Source organism: Suncus etruscus, chromosome 8 (assembly GCF_024139225.1).
Source record: "Suncus etruscus isolate mSunEtr1 chromosome 8, mSunEtr1.pri.cur, whole genome shotgun sequence".
Taxonomy (NCBI): domain Eukaryota; kingdom Metazoa; phylum Chordata; class Mammalia; order Eulipotyphla; family Soricidae; genus Suncus; species Suncus etruscus.
In genome coordinates, this window is record NC_064855.1 from 62,183,888 (window position 1) to 62,202,037 (window position 18,150).

Here is an 18,150-nt window from a genome sequence, read left to right on the forward strand (position 1 = left end):
AGATCCAGAGATGCTGGAGGATACCAGGGCAGTGATTGAGACATGGAGTCCTGGAGGTTAAGCTCCAAGATTACAGTTAAGTACTCTATTCTTTGAGCTATATCATCTCTATGGTCCCAAATTTAACTTCTGAACAGGAAAGATCTTAAATGTTCAATGTGCTAAAAACATTTGGCTATAATGGGGCCGGAGAGATAGCATGGAGGTAAGGCGTTTTGCCTTTCATGCAGGTCATTGGTTCGAATCCCAGCCTCCTATATGGTCCCCGGAGCCTGCCAGGTGTGACCAAAACAAACAAAACATTTGGCTATAAAACAAAACCAGATTTGATTTTTAACGTAGATTAAAATTAGAGGGACCGGAGACATTATCACACTGGTAGGGCATTTGCCTTGCATGCAACTGACCCAGGAAAGATGGTGGTTCAAATCCCGGTACCCCATATGGTCCCCAGAGCCAGCCAGGAGCGATTTCTGAGTGCAGAGCTAGGAGTAACTCCTCAGCACTGCCAGGTGTGATCCAAAAACAAAAACAAAAAAAGTAGATGTTATATTCAGTAAGTAAAATGTAAGCAAAATTAAAGAAAATTTACTGTTTGTATACGTACCTTTTTTTGAAGTTTTGTGGGCTGGTAAAATAGAAAACGACATGAAGCCTCAACAAAAAATTCAAGAAGTGATTCCTTCTGAAAACTTTTTTGTATTTTAAAATTAGAGTAAAGGGGCTAGAGAAACTGCAAAATGGTTAAGGCACTTGCCTTATACAGAGCTGACTCAAGGTTCAGTCCTTGTCACCCCATATAATCTCCAAGAACTGCCAGTAGTTATCCCTGAGCAGAGCCAGAAGCCCTGACCACAACCAAGTGTGACCCTATTCCCAGTGACTTCCCAATCCCGCCAAGAGTAAATTGCTCCACTGAAGCTAATTTGGCTTAAAAATTATGACTTATTTTTTTTTCCCTTTGGGAAATCATTCCGGCAGGCTCGGGGGACCATATGAGATGCCGAGAATCGAACCAGTCAGTCTTGGGTCAGCTACGTGCAAGGCGAATGCCCTACCACTGTGATATCTCTCCGGCCCCAATTTGTCATTACTTCTAAAGTTCCTGAACCAAGCCGAATTTCCTTTTTCTAAAGGAAATACTATGGTATAAGCTGCATCAGCTAACTTTTTTTTGGGTGTCTGTGGAGGGGACACCATGCAGTGCTTGACAGACCATAAGGCATAAATAAGAGACTGAAAACGCCTGGGTAGGCTGCGTGAAAGGCAAATGCCCTACCAGTTGTACTTTCAATTCAGCCTCAAATAAAATTTTTCAAAAAGAAAAAAAAAAATCAAACAAAATCCCCACCTTCCCCTAGTAATAAAACCCATGCTTTAATTAAAATAAAACAAAAACAAGCCAGCCAGGTCTGGAGAGACAGTATAGGTTAGGGCACCTGCCTTGCGTGCAGCCATTTCTGGTTAATTGCCTGGCACTGCATAATCACCTAAGCACTGCTAGGTGCTGAGCATAGTGCCAGCGATAGCCCAAGTACTACCAGTGTGGCCCCCAAAGACGCATTCCCTTCACATCAGTAAGATTTCATATCCATTAAACTAGTAATAAATGTTTAGTCAATTTACCTGACACTATTAGTTTTCACTAGACATTTCAAACTTGTTAAAAAAAAAAAACAAAAACACTAACACATTACTTCTTTTGTTTTTGGTTTTTGGGCCACACCCGGCGGTGCTCAGGGGTTACTCCTGGCTATCTGCTCAGAAATAGCTCCTGGCAGGCACGGTGGACCATATGGGACACCGGGATTCGAACCAACCACCTTTGGTCCTGGATCAGCTGCTTGCAAGGCTATCTCTCCAGGCCCAACACATTACTTCTTAAAAAATAATTTGTGTTTTTACAGTACTAGAAAATGGAAATGATCTGTATCTTAATGTGCAAAAACCCTACAAAAATATTACTGGTTTACATACACTATTTTTCACAAGAGAAAATCCAACTCATCACTTTCTGTATGTAACAGTCAAATTTAGAACCTGAGACTTAGGGGTGCTCAATGTCTCTCATCTGCCTGTTTTTCATTTTTTTAAATGCTTTTATTCATATTACTCATATAATAAGGATTGATATGTATCTATCAATAATGACAATTTGGGTTATGTGCCTCAGGTATGTTCAGACACCAGGTTAATAATAACTACACATAAGAAGCTGGAACAACAGCACAGCATAGTTGCATGTGGCCAACCCAAGTTCGATTCCCTGCATTCCATATGGTCCCTCGAGCCTGCCAGAAGTAATTTATATGAGCACAAAGCCAGGAGTAATCTGAGCACCGCCAGGTGTGGCCCCAAACCCAAAAACAAAACAAAACAAAAAAAAACTACAGATAAAATTATTTATACTAATGTGAAAAAGGTTAAGTTGGGGAAAACTTGAACATACTAAACATTTTGGCTCGGCTTTAATAAAAAGTAAAAAATCAGTCACGGGAGAATTGGGGGTGGTAAAATGGTATAAAGGCATAGGAATCAAGAAAGATAAATCAGGATCAATTCACTTGAAGAAAAATGGAAAAAGCTAAGAAGATTGGGCAAGATAATGAAGTCAAGCTAAGGAGTTTGAATTTTATCTTATAAGCAATTCTTTTAGGAAGATCAGTATTTTACACTATAGCAGACTAAACAACATGGGAAAGAACTTTCCAGCTAAGATACTATAGAATAGGACTAAATGAAAGTAACACGTATTTATATATGGGGCAATTTCAAGAATCAAAGTTTCAAAGTCTGGTTTGTATGGGTAAATAACAATAAATTGAAACCATTAGCGTTGACTAGCAGAACTAGGCAAGAAGAAAACTATCAAAGCAATTTGTACTTGCAATTTAATACTTTATACTACCAAAACAATTTGTAAAAAGTTGACAATTGTGGCTGGCTAATACAGTAGGATAGGGTGCTTGCCTTGTATATAGCCGAGTTAGGTGTGATCAGCACTTATGATCCCCAAGTAGTAGCAGAAATGAACCCGAGTGCAGAGCTAGTACTAATTCTAAACAATGAATATAGCTAAAATCAAGTTAAGATTTTCTTTCTTATATAATTGATTAGGCTTAACTACTCATACCTCGTTACTCCTTGTATCAATAAATAGCAGAATTAATCTCAGGGGGTTGGTATCTTTGTAGTTTCAATTTCATGTGCCTAAATTATTTTCTCTCCTTAGATACTACCTACAGTTTGTCTCTTTAATTATTTTTCATATTTTTATGTCATTGTAAAATAATTCTAAACTTCATTTATTGATTGGTTGTTGGTCAACATCTAGCAGTGCTCCAGGGTTACTCCTGGCTCTGTACTGAGAAGTCGCCCTGGTAGGCTGGGGGATCATATGGGATGCCGGGAATCGAACCAGGTCCCTCTCAGGTCAGCCACATGCAAGGCAAATGCCCTAACACTGTTCTATCTCTCAGGCCTCATATAAAAGCTTTTTTCTGACCTATAAGTTAAAACCTACCCCTTTCCTGCTCCTTAATATCTTTATCCCATCCCCTCTACTCCCTGCTTTGCGGTTCTACATTGAACTTATCAGCATCATATTCATCAACATCACACATATAGTACCTATTCATATTTTTTTGCTCTATTACTCATGCTTGACTCCCAGGATTTTAATCAGCATGAAGGTAAATGTATGCTTTGTTCAATGCTAAATAGCATTTAAATTACAGAAACTAAAAAAAAAAAAGACTACCCTATTGTTTAAGATCAGATATATTAAAATCTAAGATAATGGTGCCAGAGTAGTGGCAGAAGTGGTAGGGTGTTTTGATTTGCAGCTAACCTAGGACAGACCACGGTTTGATCTCTTGGTGTCCCATATGGTCCCCCACCAAGCCAAGAGCAATTTCTGAGCACACAGCCAGGAGTAACCCAAGCGTCAGCGGGTGTGGCCCTCCCCCACAAAATTTAAGAGGAGTAACTGGTAGTTATGCCAAGATCCAGTATCACTGAAAATGTTAGGTTTTTTTTTAGTTTTGGTTTTTGGGCCACACCTGGCGGTGCTCAGGAGTTACTCCTGGCTGTCTGTTCAGAAATAGCTCCTGGCAGGCACAGGGGACCATATAAGACACTGGGATTCAAAACAACCACCTTAGGTCCTGGATCGGCTGCTTGCAAGGCAAACGCTGCTGTGCTATCTCTCCGGGCCCGAAAATGTTAGTTCTTAAGATTATAAAAGAAAATGTGTGCTCGCTTCGGCAGCACATATACTAAAATTGGAACTATACAGAGATTAGCGTGGCCCCTGCACAAGGATGACATGCAAATTCGTGAAGCGTTCCATATTAAAAAAAGAAAGAAGAAAATGTGAATATAAGTCTGGAGCAATTTAAAGTTCCTACCACTTCCTAAAGATATACTTTTTTTTTTAGCATAAAAATAAAAACTTCATTTTTTTTTATTTTTGGTTTTTGGGTCACACCCGGCATCACTCAGGGGTTACTCCTGACTATCTATGCTCAGAAATTGCTCCTGGCAGGCTCAGGGGACCATTTGGGATGCCGAGATTTGAATCACCATCCTTCTGAATGCAAGGCAAATGCCCTATTTCCATGCTATCTCTCTGGCTCCAAAAGTTCTTTCTTTCTTTTTAAAAAAGGTTCTTTCCTGAAGACATCTCAAGCAAAGTCGAATTTTTCAGAGTAGCGGGCCAGAGCAGTGGCACAGCAGTAGGGGTGTCTGCCTTGTACGTGACTGCCCAGGATGGACCACAATTCAATCCCCCAGCGTCCCATATGGTTCCCTGAGCCACGAGTAATTTCTGAGCACATAGCCAGGAGTAACCCCTAAGGGTCACCAGGTGTGGCCCAAAACCAAAAAATTTTAGAGTAGGATGAAAACAATAAAATTCTACAGGCAGTTTTATATCTCTAGAAAATACAGGTGCTGGAAAGTGTAAAAATTAAGGCACTTAATGCATGAGGTCAAACCTCATTCAATTCCTAGCACAGAGTATGTTCCCCTAAGCACCACCAGGAAGGATCTCTGGAAACTGTACCAGCACAATTCTGCTGCCCCTGGACCCCCATTTCACTTCAGAAAAAACAAACAAATACCTAAAACACAACAATCATGAAAACAGATTACACAAAGTTGTACAGAAGACTGTACTCATAAGTATGTATATGTAAGTACATACTCATAAAGTTTTAACATGAGTATTAATATCAATCAAGTAACCAAAGTAGGGGCCAAAGCTAAAGCACAGTGGGTAGGCACTTGCCCTGAATGTGACCTGGGCATGATACCCAGCTTGAGATTGCCAGAAGTGATTCCTGAGCAGAGTCAGGAATGACATCACACCAGGTGTGGCCCAAAAACCAAAACCAAAACAAACACCCTCCTCCACAAAAAAACCCCCCAAAGTAACCAAAGTAAAATCTTAAATTGGGCTTTAGTAGAATTAAAAAAAAAAAAGCTTGCATTTTACACAGTAAATTTAAATGAAAGGCTAAAACATTTCTTCATTGATGGGGCTAGAGCCATAGCTCAGTGGTAGCGCACTTGCCTTGCATGTGGCTGACCCAAGATGGACCTGGGTTCAATCCTTGGTGTCCCATATCCCATATTCCCCCGAGACAAGAGTGATCTCTGAGTGCATATCCAGGAGTAACCCCTAAGCGCCACTGGGTGTGGCCCAAAAAGCAAAAAAAAAAAAAATTTTTTTTTATTGCATATAGCTTAAAAAAACAAAGATATAAAGACATACAACAATCAGTATATTCCCAGAACCACAGCACTAGGTGCAGCCCTGGAAGCTCCTGAGCTCCTCCAGAAATGGTTTGATATTCCTCAATACCACTGCAGGACATCCTAGGTGCCCTTGCATTGATTGCTGGTGGGACTTCTGACCTCCTGAACACCACCTGGAACATCCCTCGCCTAAAAAAGACAACAGAAATCCAAGGAGGTATATTTCATACAAACAAGGTAAGGAAATAATTTTAAATTTCCAGTTTTGATCATATGGGATCAAATTACCAGTACTAAAACAGAAATTTTAAGAGACCCCTAAACAGTAAAAAATAAAAATTGTTCTAATAACTGGAAATACTCATTTCTTCTTCCAGAGTTACAAGTAATATTGCCTAAATATTGTCAAATATATTTTAAGTGTTTAAGATAACTTTTCCTTTTTTTTTGGTTTTTCAGCCACACCCGTTTGATGCTCAGTGGTTACTCCTGGCTAAGTGCTCAGAAATTGCCCCTGGCTTGGGGGACCATATGGGATGCCAGGGGATTGAACCGCTGTCCTTCCTTGGCTAGCGCTTGCAAGGCACCACCTCACCGGCCCCAATTTTTCCTTTTTTTAATGAAAAATACAATAAGACTTTTCCCCATGAATAGAGGATACTAATATCAACCTGCAAAAGGAAAAAAAATTATTTAGAATGTAAATTTCTTTTCTTTTCATTCAGGGGAGAGCGCGAACGCAGTCCCCCACTACCATAAATTACGCAGTGGAGTTTCCCACATTTGGGGAAATCGGGAAATCGCAGAGGTCAGCACACCCAGAGTGCAATGGGTGAGCCTCACCCTGGGGAAACCACCTTCGTGATCATGGTATCGCCCCTGCCAGGTAAGTATAGAATGTAAATTTCTAAGTGAAAACAATAGAGATCATAGTTTATCTGTCTAAGTCTAATCTTGTTAATCCAACTATGGCTAACCTGCATGTATCAACAATGATTCTTTTTTTTTTTTTTTTTGTTTTTTGGGCCACACCCGGCGACGCTCAGGGGCTACTCCTGGCTATGCGCTCAGAAGTCGCTCCTGGCTTGGGGGACCATATGGGACGCCGGGGGATCGAACCGCGGTCTGTCCTAGGCTAGCGCAGGCAAGGCAGGCACCTTACCTCTAGCGCCACCACCCGGCCCCTCAACAATGATTCTTAATGGCTAAATGATACTTATGTGATCTTTTTTTTTTTTTTTTTGGTTTTTGAGTCACACCTGGCGGTGCTCAGGGGTGACTCCTGGCTGTCTGCTCAGAAATAGCTCCTGGCAGGCACGGGGGACCATATGGGACACCGGAATTTGAACCAACCACCTTTGGTCCTGGATGGGCTGCTTGCAAGGCAAACGCCGCTGTGCTATCTCTCCGGGCCCCTAAACATGTGGTCTTAAGATGTGATCTGAATATAGAATGTAAACTGATTGCTGCTATATTAAACATATTGTCAGTGTCTTCTGGATACTTGCCTGAAATCCTGAGTTAGCTCCAAATTTAATCCATATTTCAAGTAACAGAATAACATACTCAATATTGAAATTACTTGGTATCAACTTAAAAAGAGACCTTGAATGGAAAAGGTTAGTATTTTTCCACAAAGTCTATTAAACAAAACACAAAAACTACCTCCTCTGTTGCAGTGGAAAATATTGAATAAACTCTCTAAAACATTGCAAATATTTTGACATCTGTGTACTAGACTATTTTCAGTGTAATAAAAATGTATTATATATTTGTACTTCTCTTTGGAAAATTAATTGAAATAAAAGGGAACAGGTTAAGAGTTTAATGTTTATTGAGTTTTTAAAAATATGGGCCATTCCAACTGGATGCTGGTCTGATGCTTCATGACAGCAAGATGCAGTGTGCTATGACTTGAGATGCTTGGGTTAGGGATTGGGCCATTAAATTCACACAGAACTGTGGGCAAGGACAGGAGGTTGTTCCAGGGACTGAAATCAATTAAGCATGCTAGTATATATCTCCCCTGTGACAAAACAAATGATTTATTTTTGCTTTTGGGTTACACTCAGTGGTGATCACTCATGGTGTACTCCTGGCTCTGTGCTCCTGATAGTATTCAGAGGACAAACAATGCAGTACCAGGAATAGATCTTGGATACATCTAATACATTACCTGCAGTAATCTTGGGTAGATCAAATACATTACCTCTCTGACCCAATAAATAATTTTTAAAAGTTCCAGGCATTATTTTTGTTCAGTATTTAATTCCATTATAGATAATGTGGTTCCTTATCTGGGGTATATTTTCTTTAGCTGGAAAATATCAAACTGCTTTTAAATAGCAATCTCCTTCATATTATAACTGAATTTTAAATAAAAGATTCTTAAATTCCTCCAATAATATCTGAAATGTTTTCTGAGGTTTACAAAATAAAAAATTATAATTAGAAACTACTCATAAGTTTTTATTTTATTTTGTAGACGTTCTGCTAGATTATAAATTTTCTGTTGGGGCCTGAACAGCAGGTAGGGTGGCTAACCTGGATTCGATCTCTGGTATCCCATATGGTCTCTCTGAGCCTGCCAGAGTGATTATAGAGCACAGAGCTAGGAGTAACCCCTCAGGGTTGTAGGTGTGGTCCAAAAGAAATCTATTATTATGAATACAAGATTAGAAATAAGACAAAGTGTTCGAATCCCAGCATCTCATATGGTCCCCCAAGCCTGCCAGGGACGATTTCTAAGCATAGAGCCAGGAGTAACCCCTGAGCACTGCTGAGTGTGACCCTCTACCCCCCCCAAAAGAAATAAGACCAAGTACACAAAGTCATTTTATTCTGCATATCAAATTTTCATTTAATGACATCACAACAAAAAATGGAGGTAACAAAAACATTTTTCAAATTTTAAACACATAAAAATTATATTTGTATCTATAATAATTCCAATTATAATAAGATTTGGGTCTTCTTTTTTGGGGGGGGGGGATTTGGGCCAGTGACACTCAGAGGTTACTCCTGGCTCTGTGCTCAGGTATCACTCCTGTGGCCTTAGAGGACCATATGGAATGCTGGGTATTGAACCCAGGTAAGCATGTGCAAAGTAAGTGTCCTACCCAGTGTGCTGTTGCTTCAGCCCCCAACTTTCATATTTTTAAATCATCCTTTTCAAAAAAAAAAAAAATCTTCAGGTAAAGACTTGTCATGTATAATAATCACTTGAGTTTATTTCCTTACTATTCAAATAGAATGGTTAACTATAAAGTTTTTCCTACCATTGAGATGATGATTAAAGAAATTGAAGAACAAGGATATATTCAGAAATGTATTCATGACTTGATACCTTTCTTTTATAATAAAGTATTTAGAAATATTACTAAAATCATCTTATAAATCTGACCAAATTGCTTATCTTCTAATGTATAATCTTTAAAATAAGTACCTTATTACAAAAATAAATGGAAAACTTTGTCTTAAGCAGAAATTTTAAAATTCACATTAAAAACAAATGTAAGTTAAAGTTAATTTGTTTGATGGCACTAAAATCACTAACTGCAATTAAGTTATTTTCATATATATAATATACCTAATTAGAACATCACTACAGATTTATACATTTCATAAATGTTGAAGATATAGTTTTACTAACACTAATACCAATATATATTTAAAGTAAAAATGTAGAGTATAGCCAACCTTACTTCAGCAGCACAGTTAATACTGGAGATAATTTTAGATTTTAACGCCAATATTTACGTGCTGCTAAGGCACTGCTGACATGGCTATCAAAGAGCTATGAACAAAAAGAAATATATTTTCTTCAGAAGATCATATCCTTGTATTTTTGAGGCAGCACAATATGGCCTGCACTTTTTCAAAATCCACAAACCATTATGTGCTGCTACTTTACTCCAAGGTTTTTTTTTTTTTTTAAGCACACATTTAACTCCCAAGGATTCAAAAAACCTTTCTTTTAAAACAAAAAGGATAAATTACATTAAAGAGTTTCATGTTTGAAGATAAAATGTTGTTATAGTAGATACATTAACACTTATTACTAAGAAGCTTTCAAATAAAGTAAGATTAATTTCTACCTCAAATTCAAGGTAAATCTAAAACATGCCATACACACTGCCAACCACAGTATGTCAGAACACAAGGGCACATAGTAAAAGGAAAAATGTTTTGTTCTCAATTTATTAAGTTAATATAGCTGTTTAATCAAACTTCTGAATACACACACACACACACACACACACACACACACACACACACACACACATCCCCCCCTTACAAACTAACACAAAATTGATAAAATCTGCTCTTTACCTTGATAAGTTTAATTTAAACAGCATTTCATTCTCTGAAGTAACAAAAGATATCTTCTTCAAGTAGTAAAGCTTCATGTCAACAGGAAAAAGAAATGGCATACAAGAGCTCAGTTTCAATAAACATAAGCAGCAAAACATAAATGTTCTTTATAATTCTAACTAAAGTGAATTATACAAAGACCTTAAAAGTTTTATATTTTTTTGTTTAAAATAACCAATATTATATTACCACCAATAGTTCTTTCTATTTTGGCATAATTACTAAGTCAAAATATCACTTTAGGCTGGGGATTTGACTTAATGGCAAAGCACATGAACATGCATGCAAGAGATATGGATTAATCTCTGACTACAAAACAAAATGACAAAGAGATTCGGTCTCAAATGAGTCAAACATAATTTTATGTAAGTAATTTTATAATGAATTTTTGAAAAGGCAAATTAACTTTGTGTTCAGAGATGAGTGATAACACAGAGCAGTGCTGTTGATGATTTCCATATTACCAATCTGTTTTTTTTTAACCAGGTAAGTAAGTATACTCCTTAACAGCTTTCATTTAAGAGTAAATTATTCCTCAAAGAGGTAAAATAATCCCACAACTTCCAAGCCTTGACAACCACTTCTGCCCCATATTCTCATTAACATGGCTATCCAGTTGCACTGGTGAAGGGGGGTGTTCTTTTTATGACTGGACCTAACTACAATCATGTTTGTAATCACGGTGTTTAAATAAAGATGTTATTAAAAAATACAAAAAAAGATAGCTATCCTAAAAATTTTATTTTACAATATACAGTGATGTCACAAATCTAGTTCCTTCCTGTTTTATATAATTGTCAAATACCCTACATTTTTATGAATCATCATTAAGCATATGTAGGTCATCTGAACAACTCATATTTCACATATTGCTCTATTGCCTAAAATTACTACACAAAATAATGTAATGAAAATAAATACTTGCAATGAATTGAGAAACATCTAACCCATGCATTCCATTTGTCACCCACTCCTGTTTTCTGGACAAAAATGCAAACAAAACATTTTCAAATTATACTTTTCCCTCTTTAACAAAGAATTTATTGAACACCTACTACATGACACTGTTCTGGTAGTGTGAATCAGTTCTAGTGTACTAATACAGTCCCTTCTCAATAAAAAATTTTAAATCATTTAAAGTCATTATTTTTTTTTTTTGGAGCCACACCTGGTGGCGCTCAGGGGTTACTCCTGAGCTCAGAAATTGCTCTTGGCAGGCAAGGGGACCATATGGGATGTCAGGATTCGAACTACCATTGATCCTGGGTCGACCGCTTGCAAGGCAAACACCCTACTGCTGTGCTATCTCTCTGGCCTAAAGTCACTGTTTAATATGTATTCTTCTTTATCCCTACATAGTATACATAGGAATTACTTATGAACTAAGTAACTTTCAAAATAAATTAGATCATTTTGATGCCAACCCCACTTTTTTTTTGTTTGTTTTGTTTTTTTGGTCACACCCGGCAGTGCTCAGGGGTTACTCCTGGCTCTACACTCAGAAATCGCTCCTGGCACCATATGGGATACTGGGATTCGAACCACCGTCCTTCTGCATGCAAGGCAAACACCCTATCTCCATGCTATCTCTCCAGCTCCAAACCCACTTTTTTTGCTAAGTCTATATATTTTAATATAGTGACAAAAATCGAAAAAAAAAATTGAGGCTGGAGGGATAGCATAGTGATAGGTTATTTGCCTTGCACATGCCGATCTAGGAAGTACCTTGGTTTGATCCACTGGAGTCTCATATGGTCCCTCGAGCTAGGAGTGATTTCTGAGTGCATAGCCAGGATTAACACCTGAGCTTCACAGGGTGTGGCCCAAAAAGTCAAAAAAAAAAAAAAAAAAAAAGAATACTACAAGAGCAAAGCTTATAATTAAATCCTCAATTAAGCTGTCATAGGGGCTGGAGGGGTTGCACAGTGGTAGGGCGTTTGACTTGCATGTGGCTGACCTAGGACAGACCGAGGTCTGATCCCCTGGCGTCGGTCTCCAAGCCAGGAGCAATTTCTGAGCACAGAGCCAGGAATAACCCCTGGATGTGGCCCAAAACCAAACAAACAAGCAATAAAAGCTGTCAATTATTTTTAGAAATTATGTTTAGGAGCCAGAGAAATAGTGCATAGAATGCTTGCTTTGCAAATGGCTGACAGGATTTGATTCCTGGCATCCCCTATTGTTTACAGTGCACTGCTAATTGTGATTCCTGAATGCAGAGCCAAAAGTAAAAAGTTTCTTAAAATCCACATATATGACATTTTCTGAGACACTGCAAGAGCTTGATTATCCCAACCTTGATATTAAAAAAAAATCCACATATATGCGCAGATATGTAAAGTTTCTTTAATTGAGAAAAAATTGATTGGGATGTGGTGAAAAAGAAAACCTTATTTATTGGTGGGAAAAAATCCCTATTTAAAGAAACAGTGGCATTAACAGCTTGGGAAAAATGAGAAGGCACACAATCATAAAACAATGACTATTGTTATTCATCTATTTTTCTGGGCATCAACTTATAACATCAATATTTTAGTATCTGAGAGGTAAAATGGAATTTGAGGCATGCTACCTAGGATAGACAACACAAGGCATTTCAGCTATAAAACATATTAAAAGATATGTTAAAAATATACTGAAGTACCTAAGTTGCTTTGTTACAAATTTATAAAGGAGAAGAAATAAAATTAAGAACTTGTGCTTATATATTAAAAATTAAAATATATCTTTATCTTTTGGAAAGTAGACAAGACTTCCAGTTTACAATAGGGTGTAGTATCAAGTTAGACTGAAGGAAAGGCAACATGGCTTCCAAGGGACCAATTAAAAACTACAATTCTGGATTAAATATTCTTTGGGGACTTGTAAATATTTCCATTCTAGATTTTCAGAGTTAAAAATATGAAGGTGAAAAAAAAAAGTGAGGGGCCAGCGAGGTGGCGCTAGAGGTAAGGTGTCTGCCTTGCAAGCGCTAGCCAAGGAAAGACCGTGGTTTGATCCCCCGAAGTCCCATATGGTCCCCCCAAGCCAGGGGCAATTTCTGAGTGCTTATCCAGGAGTAACCCCTGAGCATCAAATGGGTGTGGCCCGAAAAAAAAACAGAAAACAAACAAACAAACAAAAAAGTGATTGTGGCACCTAGCTATCATTCTTTAAATTGCTCATCTTTAAATGTTTTTTAATTTAGGGGCGGGCCACAAAGATGTTAAAGCAGTAAGGGTGCTTGCCTTGCCCATGGCCAACACGGGTCCAATCCCCAAAATTCCATGTGGTCTCCTCAGCTGCTAGGAGTGATCACTGAGTGCAGAGCACACCAAGTGTGGCCTCCAAACTCAAAACAAAAACAAAAAAACAACTCAAGAAAAAAAAGGGCCATCTCTAACACGTGAGAACCAAGTCACACAACTGAGTTGGGAGGTGAGATAAAGGGGAGAGTCTGTGTCCTTGAGAGAGAGATGGGTATACTGGGCATTGTGTAGGAACGAAGAATATGAGAAACCATCATTAATATTATTACAAACCACAGAATTCAATTATTTTGTGTGTGTTTTTTTGGGTCACACCTGGCAGTGCTCAGGGGTTACTCCTGGCTCTATTCTCAGAAATTGCTCCTGGCAGGCACGGGGGATCATATGGGATGCTGGAATTCAAATCGATGACCTTCTGCATGAAAGGCAAATGCCTTACCTCCATGCTATCTCTCCGGCCCCCACAGAATTCAATTTAAAAAATAGGATACACCATAAAAACCAAGAACAGAAACAGATATATTCGAGATTTTTAGGGATGCAGAATTAGCTAAAGGATTATGTGAAAATGAATCTAGGATAGCTGATTTCAGGATATCAAGTATCTTGTTTATTTATCATGCCCTTGATTAGAGTTTTTCTATGGGTATTAATTTTAACTAGTATGTCAGAATTACTACTATAGAATGTGATTCCTTGATGAATGAGGAATGTAGTTTCTCAAAATCTAAAAATCAAATATATATATATATATATATATATATATCTCAAGTGTACATATGAAAGAAAAGAACTGCCTTCCTATTTTTACTACCTCATAAAGTATTTTTGGGGGTTTTTGGGCCATACCTAGTGGCGCTTGGGGTTACTCCTGGCTCTGTGCTCAGAAGTCGCTTCTGGCACAATTGGGGACCATATGAGATGTTGGGAATCAAACTGGAGTCGGTCTGGGGTTGAGCGTGTGCAAGGCAAACGTCCTACAACTATGCTATTGCTTTGGCAATAGATTAGATTAACAGCTAAATTTTAAGCATTCCAATAAAAAGTATGAATTGTAATATAATAAAATGTAAAAACAAATAATGAAAAACTGATGTCTCAAATTAAGAATGCCTTCATTTTATAAAAACATAAATGTCAACATGTAAATAATAAAGATAATAAAATGGCATAATAAAAATATATTGATAATATAGTATATATAATATACAAAATATTATAATAACAATATTATAGCATTATAATGAATGGCATTATTATAATACTATATAATGTTGACTAAAGGGTTTAAACTTTTTTGGCAATTGTTTGGGGTTTTTGGGCTATACCAGGTCTTACAGGATAGATCAAATGCAGTACCAGGTATCAAACTGGGGTTGGCTGTGTACAAGGCAAGTGTGTCTTACCTCCTGTACTTCCAATGGCCCCAGTTTAAACTTCTGACCCTCAGATTTAAAGACTAATAGGGTCTGAAAACACTTTCCAAAATAGAAAATGTATTCAGGTCAAGGACACTATTTATGCTCTGAATTGGATTAACACCAAACTTAAAATGTACAGGGAGTAAGAAGTCAGAAAGGTATTAAGGGCTGAGGAGTCAGACAGTCCAACAGTCTGCAGTGTTCTGCTGAGTGTGACTCCGCACCCCACCACCTCCCCAAAACAAAGATGTTACTCTAGAAAAAAAATTTTAGAAGTAAAACATGATACAAAGTAGTAACTTTTATAATAATGGTAGAAGAACTATCTATGAGTTAATACTTACAACGAAAAATTTTCTGGGATAAATGGGTTGGTTTATTGTGGTCTTCAATTTACTGTTACTAAATCTAGAAAAAAGATAAGACTTAAAAATTTGATAACCATGATAGAAATTTTGCTAAGGTTGACAGTCACATTTTTCCTGATTTTTATACAGTAAAGAACAATTATGATAGTTAAAAAAAACATATAAGCAGGAATTTTTGTATGTTGAGACCAATCACAAAGTCCCCTTCCAACTATTTTCTTCTTGTGTCACTCCTACACTGGGTTGGTCCCCTAGTCTTAACTACTATCCTTCATTTATGTAATTTTTTTTTTTTTTTTACTGTTGGCCTCCTATGATATATCCTGGGGGTCCTAGAGAGGGTTATGTGATCTCCAGCTGAGAAAGGTTAGTCTAGATTAGTATGATTTGCTTTTAAAATTCATTTTTCTTTTCTTTTTTTGGTTTTGGGGTGACACGTGACAGCACTCAGGAGTTACTCCTGGCGTGCTCAGGACCATATGAGATGCTAGGGATTGAACTCAGGTTGGTAGTATGCAAGGCAATGTTCTACATGCTGTGCTATTGCTCTGGCTCCTAAATTCACTTTTCTATTAACTTTTTTTCTTATTAAGTCATAATATGCAAGTGTAATTAAAACCCATACTTCAGAGGCTAGAGAGATAGCATGGAGGTAGGGTGTTTGCCTTGCACGCAGAAGGATGGTGGTTTGAATCCCGAAATCCAATATGGTCCCCTGAGCCTACTAGGAGTGATTTCTGAGCATAGAGCCAGGAGTAACCCTGGAGCAGTGGTGGGTGTGACCCAAAAACCAACCAAGCAAGCAAGCAAACCAAAAGAAACCCCAACCAAAAAAATCCTCATACTTCAAACTCAAACTTGGAATATACTGAATTTTCAGAAGACATCAAATAATTGCAGATATGTTAACATAAATTCAAGATCACTCAAGATCAGTATTTTTCACATAAATACACATATGTACATATAACACATACACGAAAAATATAAAATGTATATATTGTCCAATCCCAATAATTTTATAATAGTATATAAATCCCAAACATAAGCTGGTAGCTAAAATGGATAGATTGAAAATGTGATCTATGTCAAAAACAAAATACTTCAGCTGTCCTGAATTTACACTCTTACACACATGTGCGCAATACACCAGTGTACCTTTTGTATCATATTCTAATCCTAGTCTCTATAAGATCAATCAAAAAACACTCAATTTGGTTTTTATTTAGTATATATGTTTTTACATATTACAAACACAAGTATTTAAAACATCATGGCTTTTATGGTTTTTTATCATACCATATGTATCTTTAATGTCATTTTATACCATGTATCTTTCTGCAACTTATGTTTGCTAAATTAGAATATCCAAATGAGGAGCCACATAATCCTCATTTTAATAACGGCATGAAACAATTCACCATGCTACAATTTTTCAATCTTCTGTTGCTTACGATTTATATTGCTTTTGATTTTTACCCTATGGAAAGTAAAAATAAAAAAGGATATAAAAAATTAGTAATGGCTTATTGCTCTGATGAATTCTCACCTCTTTTAATCTGGGCAGTGATTCAAAAATGTTGATCCTGAAGAACTTAATTTTTAAAAACACAAATTCCTGAGTGCCAGTCGCAAAACTTCCAATTTAACTGATCTGTAACAAAATGCCTTACTGTAGGTTTTTCTATTACATGTGGTCCAGATACTCTGTACAGTAATTAATAGTAAAAGCAATATGTCTTCATTTCTAAAGAATCATGTAACGTACTTTCGATTTCAGGTTACTATTATGTTTTCTGATAACTTTATCAATTATCATAGAAAAAAATTCTAGTATTAGCAAAACAAAATACTAATTTCAATTTGTTTGCATTATGCCTGACTTCAATATTAGACCAAGTTGTGGGTCACTAAGTATTTTAATTAAGCACATACTGTAGCAAATCTATATGGTGTTATTAGCAGAGAACTAATATTGTGAGTTCATTGTGATTGCAGTAAGGGAAAACACTGAATGGGAGGATATGGGCTGAATTAAATAAAAATGATTAAAAGTAACTACTACAGGGGCTGGAGTGATGGCAGAGTGGTAGGACGTTTGCCTTGCACGTGGCAGATCCAGGATAGATCAGGTTTGATCCTTGGACTTCCATATGGTCCCCTTAGCCAGGAGTAACCCGAGTGTCACTGGGTGTGGCTCAAAAAAACAAAACAAACAATAAAAATAACAACTACATTATTCAATATTTTTTATAGTTATCAGGCTTTAAATTGGGTTACTAGGATTTGTCCACTAAAATAGTTTGCTTTCTTGGACCACACCCGGCTGTACTCAGGGCTACTTATTTCTGGCTGGTAGTTTGGTTCTTCCTCCATGTAGCAGCAGGGTCTGAACCTGAGCCTCAGCATACAAAAATGAGACATGTCCCCCCTTTTTGAGTTTTTGGGCCACACCCAGCTATGCAGCTATGCTTAGGGCTTACTCCTCAATCTGGGCTCAGAAATACTCCTGGCAGGATCAGGGGGACCATATGGGATGCCGAGGATTGAACCCGGGTTGACTGTGTGCAAGCATATGCCCTAGTGTGCTGTGGCTATCACTCAGGCCCCTGAGACTCGCCTTTTGAACTATCTCCCCTAAACCCCTATTTGTAGTTGTCCACCAAGAACACTATAAGAGAAATCAGAACTTTAATAACAATACAAAATACTCCTTTCTGAATTACAATCTATTTGAAGTATTTAGATACAAAAGAGGAAAAAAATGTGAGTACTCAAAAGCTAAGCACATCTGTTTGATAACTATCAATATTACTTAAAATTATAAAATCCCAATTTTTTTTTGTTTTGTTTTTGGGTCACACCGGCAGCACTCAGGGGTTACTACTCCTGGCTCTATGCACAGAAATCACTTCTGACAGGCTCGGGGGGCCTTATGGGATGCCGGGACTTGAACCACAGTCCTTCTGCATGCAAGGC

The 18,150-nt window shown here is 37.5% G+C and overlaps 1 protein-coding gene and 2 non-coding genes across 3 annotated transcripts in view; 1 reads left to right on the forward strand and 2 right to left on the reverse strand.

The window, feature by feature from the left end:
- The window catches only part of EBPL (EBP like), a 550,113-nt gene that overhangs the window by 414,230 nt on the left and 117,733 nt on the right, over positions 1-18,150 (reverse strand). The window lies entirely within an intron of this gene.
- Positions 4,254-4,357, forward strand: LOC126017080 (U6 spliceosomal RNA). The gene has a single exon (XR_007498756.1). It is a non-coding gene; the product is annotated as a U6 spliceosomal RNA (small nuclear RNA).
- On the reverse strand, positions 6,483-6,654 carry LOC126016497 (U1 spliceosomal RNA). The gene has a single exon (XR_007498293.1). It is a non-coding gene; the product is annotated as a U1 spliceosomal RNA (small nuclear RNA).